The following is a 20,011-nucleotide window of genomic DNA, read 5'->3' on the forward strand; positions in this document are numbered from 1 at the left end:
TCAATGAAAACATTATAGTCACATGACTTAGAAACAACTGGTGAGCTATAACTCAATTTTCATAATTAAATTTCAGTAATAAATTACTAGCTATGATCCTGCCACTTAGTGAGGGATTATTAAGTTCCCAGCACTGTGATATATTTTACATATCTTACCATCTGCACTATTCTTTATATATTTTTATCCTCAGTTTACAGATGATAAACCTGAGGATTAGAGATAATAAGTAATGTATACAAGGTTATCCAGCTAGTGAATGTGAAGGTCAAGTTTCAAACTAGGGTCTATGTAACATCAATTCTGAGGCTTTTAAACACTTCCTCCCAAATGATTAGAGTGGTTTAGCACAATTCAGATGATAGACATTGTGAAAGTGTGTCATCACATTATCATTTTTCTCAAATGCTATTAACCATAATATTCCATCAACCAGAATATTCCATTCTCCTAGAGTAATGTACTGTAAAAAAATCACATTTGAGTCTGAAATATGATCTTTTTATTAGTCAGATCATCAATAAATAATTTTCAGGCACAAATTGTACCTTAAGCAGAATTTTTGCAAGTAGAAAATAATATGTATTTTCTTTCATTTCCATGTTTTTGTTTTACTCTACAACCTTGTTGACAGCTTATCTCAGTGCAAATGCTGGGAAGATAAATCCAATCAACAAAATACAGGTTGATTCCAGGAAGAAAATCACATAAATTATTTAATACTACTTTTTTACTGTCACTGTTGTCAGGTATCTGGTACTACAGGCCAAAAATATTTCTAGCTTTTCCAGACAATAGGCCTTGTCTGAAAGGCAATGCTTCAAATAAACAGGATTATTAAAAATTAGAAATCTTTAATTCAAATGTTATTCAAAAAAGACATCAGAAGGGTATATTTAAATATATTTAGGCATTTCCTAAAAATATTAAAAATAGAACTACCATATAAACCAGCAATCTACCTTCTGTGTATACATTTAAAGGAAATGAAAAGAGGATCTCAAAGAGATACTCTGCACTCCCATATTCACTTACATTTTAGGGATTTTTATTAAAATACAGCTAACATAAAATATTATATTAGTTTCAGTATACACAATGGTTATTCAACATTTATACACCTAAATAAGTGATCACCATAAGTCCATCAACCATCTGACACTGTGCCACGCTATCACAATATTATTGACTATATTCCGCATGCTGTACATTACATCCCCATGACTTATTTGTTTTATACCTGGAAATTTGAACCTCTTATTCCCCTTCACCTTTCATTCACCCTTTTGTAATTTTTCAATTACAGTTGACATGCCATATTATTTTATATTAATTTCAGGTATACATTATAGTGGTTAGATATTTATATAATTTAAGACATGATCCCCCTAACAAGTCTAGTACTCACTTGGCACTATACATAGTTATTACCATATTATTGACTATATTCCTGTGCTTTACTTTACATCCCATGACTATTTTGTAACTACAAATTCTACTTCTTAATGTCTTTACCTTTTTCACCCTACCCCCAACCCCCCTATGGTCTATCACCCCAATAAATCTAGTACCCATCTCACACTGTACATTATCACAATATTATGGACTTAATTCCTTATGCTATACTCTACATTCCCATGACTAGAGCTGTGTATAACAACCAATTTGTACTTCTTAATCCTGTACCTTTTTCAGTCACCCCCAACCCCCTCCCATCTGGAAACCATCAATATATTCTCTGTATGTATGGGTTTGTTTCTTAGGAGTTTGAGCCTGTTCGTTAATTTTGTTCTTTAGATTCCACATAGAAGCAAAATTGCATTGCATCTGTCATTCTCTGTCTGACACTCCACTCAGCTCTATACCCTCCAGGTTCATCCATGTTGCTGCAGATGGCAAGAATCCATTCCACTGCCTGGCCAAGCAATATTCCATTGTAAATATGTACCACCTCTTCTTTATCCATTCTTCAGCTGATGGACACTCAGGCTGCCTCCACATCTTGGCTATTGTAAATAATGCAACAATGAACATATGGAGGCACACATCCCCTTAAAGTAGCATTTTGGGTTTCTTCAGATGAATATCCAGAAGTGGGATATTGGGTCTTTCTTTGTCTCTTGTTACAGATTTTGTTTTAAAGTTTATTTTATCTGGTATAACTATTGTTATCCCAGATTTTATTTGTTTTTTTTTTTGCTTCTATTTTCATGAAATATCATTTTCCATCCCTTTACTTTGAGTCTGTGTGTCTTTTCATCTGGAGTGAGTCTCTTGTAGGCAGCATATATCTTGTTTTCTTCTCCATTCAGCCACCCTATCTTTTGATTGGAGCATTATGTCCCTTTACGTTGAAAGTAATTGTTGATAGATATGTAGCTATTGCCATTTTATTATTTACATTTTTAAATTTTTTTGGTATGTTTTCCATTTTAAAGAAGTCCTTCTAACATTCCTTGTAATGCTGGTTTGGTGATGAAGAGTTCCTTTAGCTTTTTCTTGTCTGGGAAGCTCTTTACCGGCCCCCCATTCTAAAAGACAGCCTTGCTGGATAGAGTAATATTGATTGTACGTTCTTGCTTTTCATCATTTTGAATATTTCCTGCCAATCTCTTCTGGCCTGCAAAGTTTCTGTTGAGAAATTGGCTAACAGTTTTATGGGAACTCCCTTGTAGATAATTAACTGCTTTTCTCTTGCTGCTTTTAAGCTTCTCTGTCTGCAAACTTTAGCATTGAAACTATGATGTGTCTTGGCTTGGGCCTCTTGGGGTTCATCTTGTTTGGGACTCCCTGAGCTCCCTGGGCTTGCATTGTTATTTTCTTCACCAGGTTAGGGTAGTTTTCCATCATTATTTCTTCAAATAGGTTTTAGTTCCTTGCTCTCTCTCTCTTCTTATTCTGGTATCCCCATGATGCAAATGTTGGTACACTGATATTGTCCCAGAGTCTTCTTAAACTATCCTAATTTTTTTGGGTTTTTTTTTCTTTTCCTGTTCTGATTTAGTATTTTCTGCTACCTTGTCTTCTAAATCACTGTTTTGATCATCTGCTTTGTCTAATCTACTGTTGATTCCCTCTAACAAATTATTCTTTTCAGTTATAGTGTTCCTTATTTCTGACTGGTTCTTTTTTATGTTTTCTATCTCAATTTTTATGTTTCCTATCTTTTTGTTGAAGTACTCCCTAAGATCACTGAGCATCAGGCACTTCCATGTTTATTGCAGCATTATTCAAAACAGCCCAGATACACAAAAAACCTAAGTGTCTTATAATGAATGAATGGATAAAGATGATACACATCAGTACACATGTGTGCATGTACATGCACACACATGCATGCACACACACACACACACACACACACACACACACACACCGCAATATTATTAGCTATGAGAAGAAGGAAATCCTACCATTTGAGACAACACAGATGAAACTTGCAGTCATTATACTAAGTGAAATCTACTCAACGGAGAAAGTCAAAGGCAAATACTCTATGGTCTCATTTATATGTGGAATCTAAAAAATGTCAAACTCATATAAATAGAGTGTATAAAAGTGCTTGCCAGAGACTGCAGGGTGGAAGTGGGGGAAATAGGCAGAAGTTGGTATAAACTTTCAGCTGTAAGATGTATAAGGTCTGAGGATCTAATGTGTAACATGCTGAATATAGTGGATAAAACTATTGTATAATTGAAATTTGCTAAGAGTAGAACATAAATGTTTTCATCTAAAGAAATATATATATATATATATATATATATATATATATATATATATATATATATATATATATATATATATATATATATCTGGGGAAAACAGATCCAGTCCCATCACATGGGAAAACTAGATCCATTTTTTCCCAGATGGTTGAATATTTAGTTAAGTCATTATCTAGGTAGGTCTGTGAGAAGGCTCTTGGTCATTAGTACTAATAAGAGAAAAGCGGCATGACAGCTTTATGGCAAATCTATATGGCGTGTGGAAAATAAATAAAGTACCTAAGTCTGGAAGAATTCAGGACTAAAATACTTGCTTTTATAGGTGTATAGACTAGAAATGAGATGATGCTTTGCTCGGGTTTCAGACACATCAAACATCTGCTCTTTCCTCAAGTACTGTCTTAGGTATTCAGGATTCCTCCAAATCCCTCCCACAGCTTTTGGGGAAGCCTGGTTACTTCCCTCCAGAGGTACCAGGAGATTGGCTGGAATCCCACTAGAGCCCATTGCAAAGGCCTAGGTTCCGATCATTAGGAGAAATCTATGGGCTTCCTGGGTGGGAGACTGGGTGTGCAGCTATGGAGGCCCAGGTGCTAGATAGAAAGGTAGCTCAGGGTGGGGCAGCGAAGTGAAACCCTGGATCATTGTGCCTTCCAGCTTGTCCACGTTGTTGCCCCAGCTGATACGAAAACTGTGTTTCATCATGAAATACTTCTGAGAAGTAAAAAAGGAACAAGCTGTTTCTACACATAACTTAGATGAATCTAGGGGTTGGTGGCCAAAGTTTTCCACTGGAAGGGAAGTCTGGCATTAGGATGGGTTCTTCTGAAGCTCCGACATGGTGCACTTGCTGTTGACTATCAAATGAACTGCTTTGCATGGTAGCAGGTGTAGTGCTGAGAACCATTGTCGCAACCATGATATCAGATTTTGGACAGATATACAGGTTAGGAATGTCAGCCCAAAAGACAAACGTGAATCTCCCATCTGGGGCATGACCAACCAGCATTGAGTCTAGAATTTAATCTAACTCCTAACTTTCTTTTGAGCAAACCTAAATGATGCTTCACCCAAGCCATCCACAAAGGCTTTGTTATACTTAAAGTCAACATTAAACTTGAAATAGCTGTGGAAAAACTTAGATTATCCAGTCCCAGAAGGTTCAGCACTGACAACCTAATTCTCACTTTGTCAGACTAGAGCTGAGACCACCCTGTGTTGGGATCCAATCATTGTCAAGTTTGTATTGTAAAGATAGCATGTCCCTCATCCACTTTTGCACTGATTAAAACTACAAGGTATATATTTTTAAAAGACAAATAATGCACATATCAGGGTAAACAAGGTCTGATTTGGATTACATGAAAACAACTAGCAGTTATATTAAACATATGCTCTAATGATACACATGGTAAAATCACAGATGCTGTCTCATAGGCAGGTTTGGGTGATGTCTATAGTTATATGATCTGGTGCAATACAATGTTAGGCACATCTGCAGAGCATGCTTAAGAAAATATATTCTAGGGCTGGCCAAATGGCGCAATGGTTAAGAACTGGTTTGAGACGCCAGAGGGCCCTGGTTCAGATCCCAATATGAGGGCCAGTGACACTGCCCTCCACAGCTAAGATGCTGAACAACAGCTCAACCTGGAGTTGGGCTGCCATGAGTCCGGCAATGGTGTAGGCTGTAGCCCCTGTGGCAGTGGGTTGCCATGGGCTACCGTGTGTAGCCAGCAGCCAGCGTGAGCGGCCAGCAGCCAGCGTGAGCAGCCAGCAGCCGCAGTGAGCGGCCGTCCAGAAGCTGGTGACTGATCTGCCTCGCCAGGGAAGAGCGCAATGATGGTGCCAACTTGGGCCAGTGAAGCAACGTCCTCCACAACTAGACTGAAGAATAAAAGGACAGCAACTTGTCTGTTCCCCTTCCCCCAATTCCCCAATAAAAATCTTTAAAAAAAAAAAAAGAAAATATATTCTATCAGGCCTTGGGCAATTTTAGCAATAACATTTATAAGTGTAACACAAACAGCAGTGAGTGATAGCACTTTCTCATCCTTTTATAATGGACTTTGAAAGGGAGAAATAAGGATTACCACAGACAAAGAAATTACAATTCCACAAATAAAGAAAAATGACAGGCCTGAAAAAGAAAATCTCACCTCAATGACAGAGGTCAAATTACTACTGCATTATACTGCCTCTAGTTTTTGTTCAGTTTATACTGCGTTTACTCTTCAATAAGAAATAGCTATTAGTTGGAACTTAATTTCAATTGATTCATGCCACATTAATATGGTTTTACTTATAATTTATTATTTTATTAAAAAATATCTTTAAAGTGGTTGTTTTGTTTCCAATGTCAAAGACTTCATAATTTTGCAAAAATAATGTTACTTTTGTGCTAACAAAAAAATCAGGTTAAAGACTCCAAAACTCTTTGGCAGATGCTATATTTGCCTCTCTATGGGTATAACTATATATATCTATACTGTACCATTATAGTATACTTTCTTTATTTAAACATTTTGACCAAATTTTTCAGCATTAAAGTTGAAATATAAAGGAAGGACTTAAGTTTCTGACTGAGATGCAATGGCAAGCAGGGGACTAACATCCCTTCTGGTAACACCTAGAAAAGCTGAGTAAATATAAACAAACAACCCAATAAACAACAACAAAAAAAACCTCTGTCTGAAGAAGAGTTGCAGAGCTAACTATGACTTGGGGAGCCAAGATCTCAAATAGGGAGAAACTACAGAGAGATTAGCCAATCTTTTACAAACCCTCAAGGCATTTGCTAGGGAAACCAGAACGAAGGTTCCCATGTCCAGTAAGAAGGGAGACAGATGGAAGTGTCACATTTAGCACCAGTTCTCTTGAGGCATTTGTTAAGATCTTAAGCTTTGCAGGAAAATAAGTAAGACACTTATCAGAAAGCTGATGAAAATTAAAGCACAGTATTCAATCTAACAAAAACGCTGAGAAAACATTCATTGTTTAGGAACCTGCAAGGAGAAGTGGCTTTATTAAACAGCCAAGGTTCTCAGACCCTGGGGACCTATAACACAGTAATGGGGTCAACCAAGGATTCATGGAGTCTTGCAAAGTCTGAAAATTAGCCTCTCCTCAGCTAAGATGCCCACTCCATCCTATCTGACTGCCAGGGGGAGGATAAGGTGTATCCTCTCTGGGAGAGGATAGCAAAGCTTCTACAGTTTTGATATATTTTTCACCTTTAAATAAAAAGTATGAGGCATTCCAAGAAAAAATTAAGAAAAACACACTAACACATAACCCTGTTATTAGAGGCATCAGCCTCAGGCTTTAAAGCAAATATTCAAGATCTTGAGAAATTAGATAGGAAAATGAAAAAAAGTTTATGAGAAATCTAAAAGCTATGGAAAATAAATACTTGAAGTGAAAAATGCAATAATTGAAGTTAATAACTTAATAAATAAGTTTAACAGCATTTTAGGGCATGGTTAAAAAAAGAGGATTCAGTTATGAAAAGATAAGGCTATAAAACGTATCTGGATTATAGCACAGAGAGCAGAAATGATTGGAAAATACATTAAAAGAAGAATTGAAAGAATAATAGAAATATGGCACATAATAAAAAGATAAAAAGGTGTAACTGTAGGTCTTTAAGGGTGAAAGAAAAAAAAAGTCCAAAACTATATCTGAAGATAATGACCAAGAATGTTCTAAAACTGATGAAAGATACCAATTCATATTTAAGAAATGCTCCAAATTTCAAGCAGTGTAAATCCAAAGAGAGCACCTAGGTACATTATTGTAAAACTACTGAAACCAAAAGACTAAAAAATACACATAAAAGCAATAAAAAATATTGCCCTCAAAGGAGCAACAATCAGAATGATGGCTGACTTCTCAATAGCAAAGATGGAAGTCAACTGTCAATTCAGTGACACATTTTCTGAAAGGAAATAATGTCCAACCTAAAACATCCAACTATGAAAATAGCTTTAAAAGTGAGGTGAAAATGAAAACATTTTCAATCAAACAAAATCTTAGAAAATTCATTGCCACTGACAAAATTCACTGACACTAAACAGAAAAAAGAGAACTCTTGCTTCTCCACAGAGGCATGGTTGTGCTCCAAGTAATGGAAGGCATCTAAAAGCAGTAGGTGTGGTACCTACAATTATAAATAAAACAGAGAACTAAAATAGAAAATAAAACAGATATGTAATTGTTCTTGAACAAAATAATCTATCCACATCAGCCCATGCCCACCACCCCGCCCCCCCACACACAAATGCATGTGTGGGCCTATATAAAATTTACTTTTTTAAAGAAGAATATACTATTTCTCAAATTTAATTTAACCTATTGTAGGGTAAGAAATAAAGACAAAAGTAGCTCATCAAATGTTAGATAAATATTTGGTATTGGTTGTTCTTACATTTATATTTCAAATAATTGGCAAACACTTTCTAAGTGCTACTAAGAATTTTAGGAAGATAAACTGAAAATATTTATTGCATGAATTAAAATGTTAAACTTTAAAAAATAGTAACCTATAATTAATAAATCAATAATATATCTTAAGTATTTTGCTGTTTCGGACAAGATGTGAAAATATTCATATATGTAGTGAATATTTTTTAGTATTTACCCTTATGATTATAGCGAGCATTCATTTTAGTGTAAAATACAAAAATGGCCAGAAATCCCAGCACCAACCCTGTAATGATTTTTTTTTCGTTGTAATGGTACAGACAGTACAAGTAAACGTTTTCTTAAACACAATAGATTAAACTCACTGTGCCCTTTCTTGTACACCAAAGGAAAATGTAACAATATGAAATCTCTGTCCTTAAAATCCTTTCCTTAAACCCTCCTTGGCTTATTTTTTCATAAATATGTTAGAAGAAAAATAGAAATAGTAATGATATTTCATCAGAAGTCATAATTCAATAGAGGTTACAATGAAATTTCACCATGAACACAGGATCTTACCACCATTTTATAAATGTTCAGAAAAATAAATGTTCATCACCCCTGCCATGGTCTGGTTGAGGAAGCAGGGAGTGTGCATTTGTATGTGGCAGCTCCTCTGTCATAGCTCCAGTTCATGAGGGAGGAGACTTACCCCAGGACTGATTACACAATTGAAGGTGTCCATCTGTAAGTAGAGGACTGATGGAGTGGGAGCAGTACATGTTACAGAATGTTGCACTGGAAATGAACTAAAGAGTATATGAAACTCTTTGAGCAGTCACTGTCTTTAATATACTTGTATATCCGCTTCATTTTTATTAAAATAATCAAAATAAATCCTGACAGACCCTGAAACACTTGTAAAATGCCAATGCATATTATGAGCAGAGATTCTCTTTAATCACATATATTTTGATGCATTATCCCTGTGTATTTGTATAGATAGAAGATCTTATTTTGAATCTTAAAACCAACAGGATTATAACAATATAGCTCACCTTTCAAATAACATTCTTTAAATAAACCAAAATGAATCAAGGTTATATGTTTCAAATATATCTAGGTTATTCAACAATGGATCATTTCAAATATTCAATTTGCTTATATCTTCTCAATCAGGATGTCTCCTATCCATATTTTGACTTTGTAAATATCTATGTTTTTTTAAAAAAACAGAAGCTAAAATATTATATTACAAAAAATGATCTTTTCATTTTTGTGTTGCCAAAAATTACTACCATTAACTATTATTCTAAAGGGGAATTTTTCAATACTTAATTGTATCCAATATTTCAATAACAGCCTTATAATAACTAATAAAAATGTATTTAAATACCGGGGTGCCAAAAAATGCACACAATTGAAGAGATGTTTTCTATGTATTACTTTTCAAAGTTGAATTGAGTTACAGATGGAGCAATGTGTAGTATGTGTCACATGACATTTGCTCAAAAGATGGCATTAATCAAATGAATGTTAGCATCATTCATTGTATTTTAATTTTTTTGATTAAAGTTTATTGGGATGACAATTGTCAGCAAAGTTACATAGATTTGAGGTGTACAATTCTGTAATACATCATCTATCTATCACATTGTGTGTTCATCAACCAGAGTCAGTTCTCTTTCCATTGTATTTCAATTTTAATACAGTTTTTCCCTTTCTTAAAATGTGTACACATTTTTTTTGGCATCCTCTGTAAATTACAAAGTTATGCTTTAAGTTCTGGTTTTAATGGTTCACTGCTAAGTACAACATAATACAAAACAGTTTTTATTCTTCAAGTTAAAGTTGTTGATATTTTATATGTTCTAAAAATTCTTTATTGTAACTACTATTATAATGAGACATTTTTTCATTAAAGCTTCTTTTATTCAGGAAAGGGCAAAATCATTTGCTGGTTCACTTTGTTCCAAGAACGTGCTAGAATGCTAAATGAAAATATGCACTTCAGCTCTCTAAGCTTGCACATTACAAATCAAAATGTTAAGCTGTGAGGTTAAAATGAACCAGATAAGCAAATAACTCTTTCCTCCTGCCAGCATTTTCTTCATATACAGCACACGCAGAGGGACATATCTTTTTTTTTAGATACAAAGCTATTCAACGTCCTACAGAGGAAAAATAACCCTAAATTTTGAGTGCTCTTTAGAAATATTTCTTTCTCTTTAATCGTAGAGATTCTCAGAGGCTTAGAGGTAGGCACTCTGATTGTTTCACATGAAGACTCTCATAAAGCATAAATTTGACAAAGAGTGGGTAGTCCTAGGAATATAGGTCCCAAAAAATGATTTTAAAAAGATTAATATAGCCAGTCCAATCCCTTTTTTGGGGGGGCCAATATTTATTATTTATTTATTTATTTATTTATTTATTTATTGTTAGTTTCAGGTATACAGAACAATGCAATAGTTATCCTTTTCACTCTTCCCACAGAAACAACTCCCCTCCCCCATCTACTGCCTTCTACCACTGATATCATACTTATCTATTACAATTCAATTTACTCCATTCCCACACTCTACTCCACGTCCTGTGACTATATGTATATATAATTATAGTTGACATACAAAGTTATTCAACATCACTTTCAGAAATGCAGTGTGGTGGTCAGACCTGGGGGTCCAATATTTAAGAACATCAGAAAGATGGCCTGTTTCCAGGTCTTCAGTACATTCTCAGCTGTGGACAGATGAGCTCACTACAATATGTGAACAGTGCCTACTGAGAACTGTGAAATGATTTTAGAATGGATTTACCCTTCCAATAATATCTTGAGTCAAGATCTTTTATGCCCCAAGGCAAAGATGTAGGGGTGAGGATCTAAGTCACTACATCCGTAGCTCTGAAACTGGCTTCTTCACTTAAGTTTGCTTCATTGATTCCAAGAATGATTGGGCAAAGAACAAAATGTGAATGTGTCACCATAAACCCATCAAGACTTTGGAAAACAACTTATCTCCTAAAATACATTGCCTTTGAATGGTAATTTAGTAATATCTATACAAAAGGAAAGTACCATGTTTAATAGTATCAATAATGTTATTTAAATTTAGCATAGATTTATAGTGGGAAAACCTAAGTAATTTGAAGCAAGGATGATGCATTAGGATTTCTTCCAACTTGACCCAATTATTTTTTTAATCCCAAGTATAGGCTATATTTATTTTAATATGATTGTGTTATTTCCTTAATGAGTTCTCCATTTCCATGAGAAAAGATTAGGAGACAATGAAACAGTAAAATGTGTGTAAGTTAATATCGGATACTGGAACATGATAATAAGAGGTTTATAAGACTCCTTTGTTTGAAATCCTAAAGAAAAGAAAATATGTGTGTCTCTGTATTCTTAGCATCTGGAAGAGTGATTGTCATGCATTAAATAATCTTTTACTAAAGAATCATGTATGTGTGTGTGTGTGTGTGTGTAATATAATATATTATATAAAAATCATTTAGCAAGATTTGGGAGTCTTGCTTGAATAGAGACTCTTGAATTAGATGAGCTTCAAAATCTTTTATTACACAACAAATCATACTACAGTTAAAAGTTATTGGCAAATAAATTCAATTGTCTTATGGGCTATTCTATTCTCTTTGCTAACAATTTTTATCTCCCTATCTCTGATCATTGATCTGTAGTATTACTTTAAGAGTTTATCACCCAGGAGCAGTCTTCCACTCTTTATTATTCCTTATTACTTACATAGCAATCCATGTATATATGCATATGACTCTAGATGAAATTAAACATGGCCCAATTGTGCTTGTCAAACTACAATTACCACAGAAGAGTATTTACTTAAAGTGTAGCCTTCAATGTGATCTTCAGGGTGTGCAGTTTCACTCCTCCTAGCATGAAAAACATCTTTACATAAAATGGCACCCATGCTGTCACAAACAGTGGGGAAGAGCACATATAAAGCATGTTGGACTCCCCATTCTTCACTCAATGTACACTATGCATCATGCCTGTCCTCTCCTGTTTTGGGGGATCCCTATTGGTGTATTCCCAGTTAATTGAAAGAATAGCCTGTTAAATAAAGGGGTTGAGCATAACACCTGACAGCCAACCAATCATCCATATATTCATTTATTCCACTCATCCATTCAAAAAGCATATATTGAACACTAATTATATTAATTCTGTGAAAATAAAAATTACAACATAATATGCTATGAACAATGATCCTGGTATACACAGGTTGTGTTGTTTTTCCACTATCGTTTAGAGGTAAAATACATTAAAAATGTAACAGAGTATCTGAACTCTTTTCATAAACCCTAATTTGTAACAATTCTAATCTCAGTGAAGCAGAATGGAAAGACTTAAGAAAAAAAGCTCATGTCACTCATAATTGGGCATCATATACTGTAAGTCTTTGACCTGAATTCTCAACTTAATTTGTCAAATATAATGACCCCAAAGAAGCCTCTGATTTTCTTTAGTTCAGTGTAGGTATTTCTGAGAAACACTTGTACCTGTCCTCTTTCAACTCTAACCACACTTCTCATAGGTAATGGAACAAAAACTCTCCCTTAAAAATTCTAGCACAGTACCACTCAAACTAAGACACATTAATAATTGGTTATATAAATCCTGTGAAAATGAGCATTATGGAGTAACTAGTTGACTGGAAGTCATATCCATTGAATAAATATGAGTTAATTATTTTTTAACATAGGTAATAACATGGTATTCAGTATATCACATAAATGTAATGTTATTATTACAGTTGGCTTCATTATATAAATAAATGTGCTCAAAATTCAGCCAACAATGGTATTATAAAACTGTGAAATTAATTATGTTCAATTACAAAAGCATAATATTTATGACAATCTAATTCACAAAGTTTTTGAGCATCCTCTGGGTTTCTTAAAGGAGTTTACTGTCTAGTTCAGGAGATAGGTAGGCCTCTACCTACCTGAAGACAAGAAGGAAACTTTCAAGGAGACTAATATTGAGCTAGGCTTAAATGCTTGGAGAATATTTTGACAGGAAGCAATACAGAGGGAGCTTTGCCAGAAAATCCAAAGATGAAGAGTTTACTTGTGTCATTAATTTATTTATTCAATTATTCATTTACTAATATTCAACAAATATCTACTGAATGGATACCACTTCATGGTTAATTTTTGTAATGGTATTACATATAGTCAAAGAAATTACTCAACTTCAATATCAATAGGTCTTTGGACATACACACATCAGTTTTAACTGCAGGTATATGTTTAAAATTCTTAAAATGTGCTATCAGCTGATAGATGTCTTCTGGGAATATATTAATGAGAGCTACATCCTCATTAAATACCAAGGGACATTAAAAATAAATAGGCAATTAAAATTTCAGATAAAATTAAGACAAAACACTTGCGGGAAAATTTTATATGACTTTGATAAGATGCACTATAAACCTAACAGGTCTTAACATGACTGCTATTTATATACACAAAGATATTTTACTAACAGCCTACAGATGTTCTAAAGTTTTGAATGAGAACATTGTTTAGAAATTATAATCTCATGACTATTTAAAGAGAAATATATAACCTTGAATTTTATCCATGAAAATAAACCTTTTTATTCCTTTCTACATATATAATACAACAGTACATTTATATTCAAGAGTAAGAAAGAAAATAACTTTGAGAACAACCTGCTTGAGGTAAATAGCTTATCTCCTGCTCTACTTCAAACTGATAGAGCTTTGAATAGTGAACATTGTATTCAAGCCTCATAATGGGTTTATGTCCCTACATTACAATATTTTAAAAATTAAAGAAAGAAATAGCTGTAAGAATCCAATGAATGTATGAATATTGTAAAATTTCACTAATTTTATCTTACAAACTATAAGAATTAAGTAAAAACAATACTGGCTTTGGAACCAAGTAGGCATGGGTTTAATTCCTGACTACTACAAAACAGTTGTGTGAATTTAATTTTTTTATATGATTTAAAAGGTGTTAATAATACTTTGGTATTAAGGTAGATGTGAGGATAAACATAAAAAATATGGGGTTTTTTTGTTTGTTTTGTTTTGTTTTTTTAAGTTTCTAGCATAGTGCCTGGCATACATTAAATGCCCATAAATATTGGCCCTCTGCTTCTTCCGTTATTTCCTTTTTTTATAATAGCTCCTGTTTTTCTGTCTTAAGTAAATTTTAATTCTTGATTGTATTTGTTTGAGTAAATTACTTATGGTGACTTTTTCAACATATTTCAAAAACATAATAGCAAACTATAAGCAGAATATAATGAATGCATATCTGTTTCAATTCATTGCACTTGCCATTTCTCAAAAAGAATGCAGTGTACTAGATAAAGCTATCAAGGCATATTTTTAACTTAATGTTTTAATTAACATTTCTAATTTTATGTGTAAAATTGTCCATGTATCATCTGTTGCCTCTCAAGAAGCCATTATTCTATCATACTGCTGTATTTCAAAGGGAACACTTTTTTAAAAGGACACTAAACACACACTAATATTAATGGAATGTCATAAACAGTTTAATTATAAGAGAAGATCAGGTGCTGGAATTATTATCTCTCTTTCATATCCTATTTAAGTAAAACTGAAGTTTCAGAAGGATTACTGAAATTTTTTAAAAATTTAAATAGATCACTTTATTTACCAAATGGTTCAAGTAACAATGTAGTTATACACTGATATATTGTCAATGCTTGTGTCTTCAATTTTCAGTTTCACAGATGAATGGCTTATTTTCCTAAATGTATTTTCATCATAGATTTATTTTGGAGAACTAATGTTCTCAGACATCAGGCCTATATTTGTGCTGATTAAAAGAATATGGCTGTATTATATCTCTGATCAAAATATTCTCAAATTTCTCAAAATATTCAAGTCTCAATGCATCTGGGAGTATTAGAAATAGAAAATATAAGGAGAGGAAAGAGTTCTAAAGCAAGTTTTCCATACAACTAGATAGAAGTAAATGTCCGATTGAATGAACATGTTCTAATGTTTATTTAGCATAGGGAGGTGATTGGGCATAAATTACATGAAAGGACAAGGTTTTTATTTTGATCTCTGTCTTCAACCTCACTTTTAATGATACCCAAAATGCTTATGGTGGGTTTTCCATAGATATTGAAGAGGTGAAAAACATTGATTTCAATTTAGTCCCGACAACACCATGTAGAAAGTCAAGGTGCACCTTTGAATTTGATCTTGTATAATGTTTGGCAATGATAATTTTGGAAAAAGAAAAATGTAAGAGTTTGTTATATTTACATTCACCTAGCTTATTTTAAAAAAATGAAACAATCACATTTCAAAAGAAAATATTCAGTCCAATTTTACTGTCCTAGCTACTGTTTACCATTTTTTGTGTATCTATCATGATTTACAAAATCCTTCATCTCTTTAGCATTATTAAATATTGACCAAAGTTGTTGTGCATATCTTTATTTTTGTTCCAATACGTGCATCAATTAGAAAAGGCAGATTATTTTAATTTTCATCTGCTAAATATAATGTTGATAATCTGAATTGCCATCAATTATCCTGGCAATTAAACGTGCAAGTATAAAAATATGACAATATTTTCAACAATATACTTGTGAACGTGTCTTTTAAGTCAGTAAGGTTAACCAGTACATCCTAAGGGCTATTATTACATTTTGACAGAAATTTAATCATGTTAATAATAGTGTTTAAGTAAAAAGTTTAAAATATGTGTACTGAACATGATATTCAAATTTCCCCTAATCAGAAAGAATGAAAGCAATGTTTCTGGTGTTTCCTATTTATGTAAAGTTTGAATTAATTAAGGTTACCTTAAATGGAAAGTTATTTGGTCTCTTACTATTTTAATAATAAAAACAGGCATAAAATTCACACAGGAGTTTAATTTTCTCATAGCTTTCTCTGTGCATTTTGATCTTGACCTTCTGGAAAAGAACTTCAACAGAGAAATAAATAACACCAAAATTACAAAATTTTAAAGGTTATAAATAATGGAAATAATTTCCACCTCTTATAAATCTTTGAGAATGATCATTAAGCAAGTATATTGAAACTTGTCTTATTTTTCAATATCATAGACTTTTAGAAACATTGTTAATGTTTGACAGGTTTTCCTAAAGACACAAGTTTCTTCTATCTGTGGAACTTAGATACTATATATGCTTTGATGAATGCCCAAGTTCAAGTTCTTACTTAAGAGGAGGAACTTTTCTTTCTAAATGTGCAAATTACAAATCTCACTATACTTTATTTTAACTATCTATCTAACTATATATTCATTGACTCAATGAATATTAAGCACCTCTTATATATCAGTTTCTTTGACCTGTTTGTATTTCTTTGTGCATCACTTTCTTGGTGTAAATCTGTCAGTTCTTCACAGCTGCAAGCTTAGCAGAGTAGTTGAGCTCTGATCAGAGCTCTATTGAAAGGCTCTCCAGCTCTCTGGTCTCTTATTCATAAACAATGTAAGAGCTTTCTTCTTCTCTAGCTGTACTAAGCTTTGTTAATCCAAGATATTTGCATAAAATACCTTGATAAAGCCCATATAATGTCTACTAATGTGCTGATTTGCAAAACTGCATTAATTCATATAGTTTTTTTAAGCGTTTAATGATGTCTTACTAAATTTTGATTCTAATATCTGAAGTACTAATTATCCCTATATCATCGATTTTTTGCCTTAAATACGTAACGTGGGGGATAGTCTACTGTTCAGATGAATAAAAGTAGGCATTACGAATATCACAAACGTAAGATTAAATAGTAAGCCAAAGCACAGTGATAATGATTGCAATGTTTTAACACATCTATCCACTCTTACTCTCATTGTCTAATTCAGAGTTTTCCATAAAAAAAAATCTCTAGTTAACCTTTTTTCTTAAAGAATTAGTAACATGCTTTGTGTTGTGACTACCATGATAGGAAAGCCAAAAAGATAGGAGACCCAAAATATTTTTTTTGTTTATTTTACAAATCTGTTCTAAATTTCTTTTTAATAAGACAAGTGAACATTGCTTCTGCCTCCTCCCACTCCTTTGGCTTGGTGCTTACTCAGTAAGCAACCTGCTGCAATTTATAGGTGCGGAATTGTACTGGGAAAGCCCCCAAAGAAACCATGTGGACAGGGAACAACATAGTGGATACAGACAAGAGAAGTGCTCCCTTTTCTCAGCCTCTCTACACCCTCCATCCTCTTCCAATATTCTCTAGTAACTAGTAACAAAAGGCAGCTGAGTTCACAGCTGGAATAAGTTGTGCTGTGAATCCCAGTGATTTACTCAAGTAGTAAACAGGGTCATTGGAATTAATTTCAGTTGCCAAGCGAACCAGGAATCCCTAGCTTGGGTCCAGTAACAGGGATAAAAGTATTTCTGTTTTCTTGATAGAGAATGAAAATGACGCAGAGGGTAATTGATCAACAGGATATCAGTCTCTAACCTTTCTTCATTCCCCCAGGTTAGGTACCAGAGAGTCTAGGGCTCACTCATATACGCCCGGGGGCCACCAAAATCTCCCTTTTCTCCCAATGCATAAAAGGCTAAAAACAGCCTTCCTCTCCAGCACCGTAGCGTGGCTGCAGCCGCTTTGTTTACCATATAAGTCACACAAGGGGTTCACTCCTCGCCCTCTCCCCTGCTTTCAAGTCTAGTGCTTGAGAGGCTGAGAAGCATCCCCAAACTCCTGTTCAGCCCTGGTCAACCACGGAAAGCTTCACAAATCCCGTCTGGAGACTTAAAGAGAAACCATGCAGCCGGAGCCTTTTGAACTCATAACCCCCCAGGGATGTCTGTCCGCCTCCCGAGAGGGAGCCTGCTTCCCAGGAAGCTTGAGAAACTTAACCGAGATCCCAGAATGGAGAGGAGGTGAAGCTCCGGGCAAATGGAGCTCTGTTTGAGGCGACACCCTCTTTACCTGCAAAGTTGCAATCTTCTGGCTGAAGAGGGATCGATCCAAGGACTGGCGGAGCGGGTGGTATGCCTGGTGAGAGCACGCCCGGCAAATTCCAATGGGATTTCCTTAGTCGCCACCGAGTTTCGAAGCATTCCAAGGATAACGCACGAAGCTGGAGCCCACGCAGCTGGCACCGAACTGGGCGGAGAGAGGATGCTCTGAGAGCGAAGCCATGGGAGGCGGGGGAGGGGCAGCCCTGGAAGGGGAGGTGAGCGCCCGCGGAGGAGAGCTCGCCCACCCCCGCCCCCAAGGATCCCTGCGGATAAAGTTAGTGTTCCCACGGATGACAGCGGATGCGCCCAGAGGAAGGAATCCCGCCCTCGGTCCCCGGCGACTACCTGATTCCGGGTCCGCACAGACCCGGCTTGGAAGGGACAGTCCCTGAAGCTGCTCGTCCCACGCACGGCTCTGCGTGGCGGTGGAGGGGACCCGCGCACCGGCAGACGCTGAAGCTGGGTTCCAGGCTCAGGTGCCCCGGAATAGCCCTCGGCCTCCCACCACCAACTGCTCGAGGTCAGCCAGTTGGGCAGGCGAGCTCACCATAATCCAGGCAAGTTGGTGGCCAGAACCCACCCTGTGGTCCTGGATGCAAGCGAGACACACCTCCAGCCTTGGGCGAGCTCTGCAGGCATGTCCGAGATCAGTTCGTGCCAGAACTAGGCTTCTGAACGCCCAGCTCCCACACCAGTAAACAAGCACCCAGGCGGCAGGTCGCTGGACTTGAAAAAGTAACCCGCACCCCCACTCCGCAACTCAAAGCTTCCCCCACTCCCACTTCTCTGGGTTCAGGCACCCCTTCTTCAGTCCTCAAGGTGTCAGACTTCCCCTGCAAAAGCAGGACTACGCGGCTTGCCACTAGTGACAACAATCGAGACAGTCGCATGAAGAAACGAGGAGGCACAGCTTTTCTCCCACCCCCACCCAGCTCGGTCTTTTCCAACAGGCATAGGAAATCAGTAAGTTTTCAAATATTAAATAATACCCCAAACACGCACCAGCCTGGGAGCGCGAGATTCCACGGCGTCAGGTGGGGTGAGTGGGTGAGTGGGTGAGTGAGTGGGTGAGTGGGTGAGTGGGTGAGTGAGTTGGGTGAGTGAGTGATGCTCTCATCAGCGTGCTGAGCCAGGAGATAACTTGGCCAATCTCTTTGGTTTTCACACACAGGAAAATACGATTCAAGTGAGGAGAGGTAAAGCTATATATTGGCAAAGTTGGCACTAACTTACTTGCTGTAACTGCGACGCGGTGATTCCCAGCTTGTCACTCACCGAGGCTTGGCTGGTTTAGACCCCAAGACTTGTAAGTCCATTTGTAAAATAGAGTGGCGTCTATGCGGAGTTTTAGCTAGCGATTATCCTGTTTGAGAACCTTCGGTTTCTCCTAGATTTCCGTTATTGTCCTAAAGCCCTGGGTGCTGTGAGTCGCCAACCGCATCTGAGCAGATGCCTGCTTCCAGCTTCGCGCTGGTGCAACAGATGGGTGACAACCCTTTCCCCCTGGTCTCAGCCACGCGCTGTTCTCCTTCTGGGAATCAGTGCTGTGCCGGCAGCGTGGAGGACCAGCTTCTTCCCAAAGAATATTCCCCAAGGAAGTCCAGAGTAGGCGGCAAGCCGGCCCCCACACGCAGACTCCAAAGCGCAAAATTAAAGAATGTCCTCCTTGGTTATATACATTCCCTCCTTCGTCCACAAGAGTTTAGCTTTATGTATGTATGTATGTATGTATGTATGTATGTATTTTTGAGTATTTACATTAGCAGAGGATGTCGATAGAGATCACCCACTACTGTGACATGCATGCTGCTTTTTTTCTTTTAAATTACTTTTCTTATTTCTAAATCTTTCTCTCTCTCTCTCTCTCTCTCTCTCTCTC

At 36.0% G+C, this 20,011-nt stretch overlaps 1 protein-coding gene across 3 annotated transcripts in view; it reads right to left on the bottom strand.

The window, feature by feature from the left end:
• The window catches only part of TRPC4 (transient receptor potential cation channel subfamily C member 4), a 233,384-nt gene extending 213,729 nt beyond the window's left edge, over positions 1-19,655 (bottom strand). Inside the window, exons 1-2 of one of the 3 annotated variants that reach the window (XM_019658677.1) lie at positions 19,366-19,655; positions 18,101-18,277 (exon numbers count right to left, since the gene is read on the bottom strand). The gene's annotated coding sequence lies outside the window, so the exon portion shown is untranslated. Of the gene's footprint in view, positions 1-18,100; positions 18,278-18,477; positions 19,077-19,365 lie in introns of those variants that run through there. The other 2 variants (XM_019658678.1, XM_019658676.1) reach the window with 2 other exon arrangements.
• Positions 19,656-20,011: the final 356 nt, after the last annotated feature.

This window comes from Hipposideros armiger, unplaced genomic scaffold (assembly GCF_001890085.2).
Source record: "Hipposideros armiger isolate ML-2016 unplaced genomic scaffold, ASM189008v1 scaffold_287, whole genome shotgun sequence".
Classification (NCBI taxonomy): Eukaryota; Metazoa; Chordata; class Mammalia; order Chiroptera; family Hipposideridae; genus Hipposideros; species Hipposideros armiger.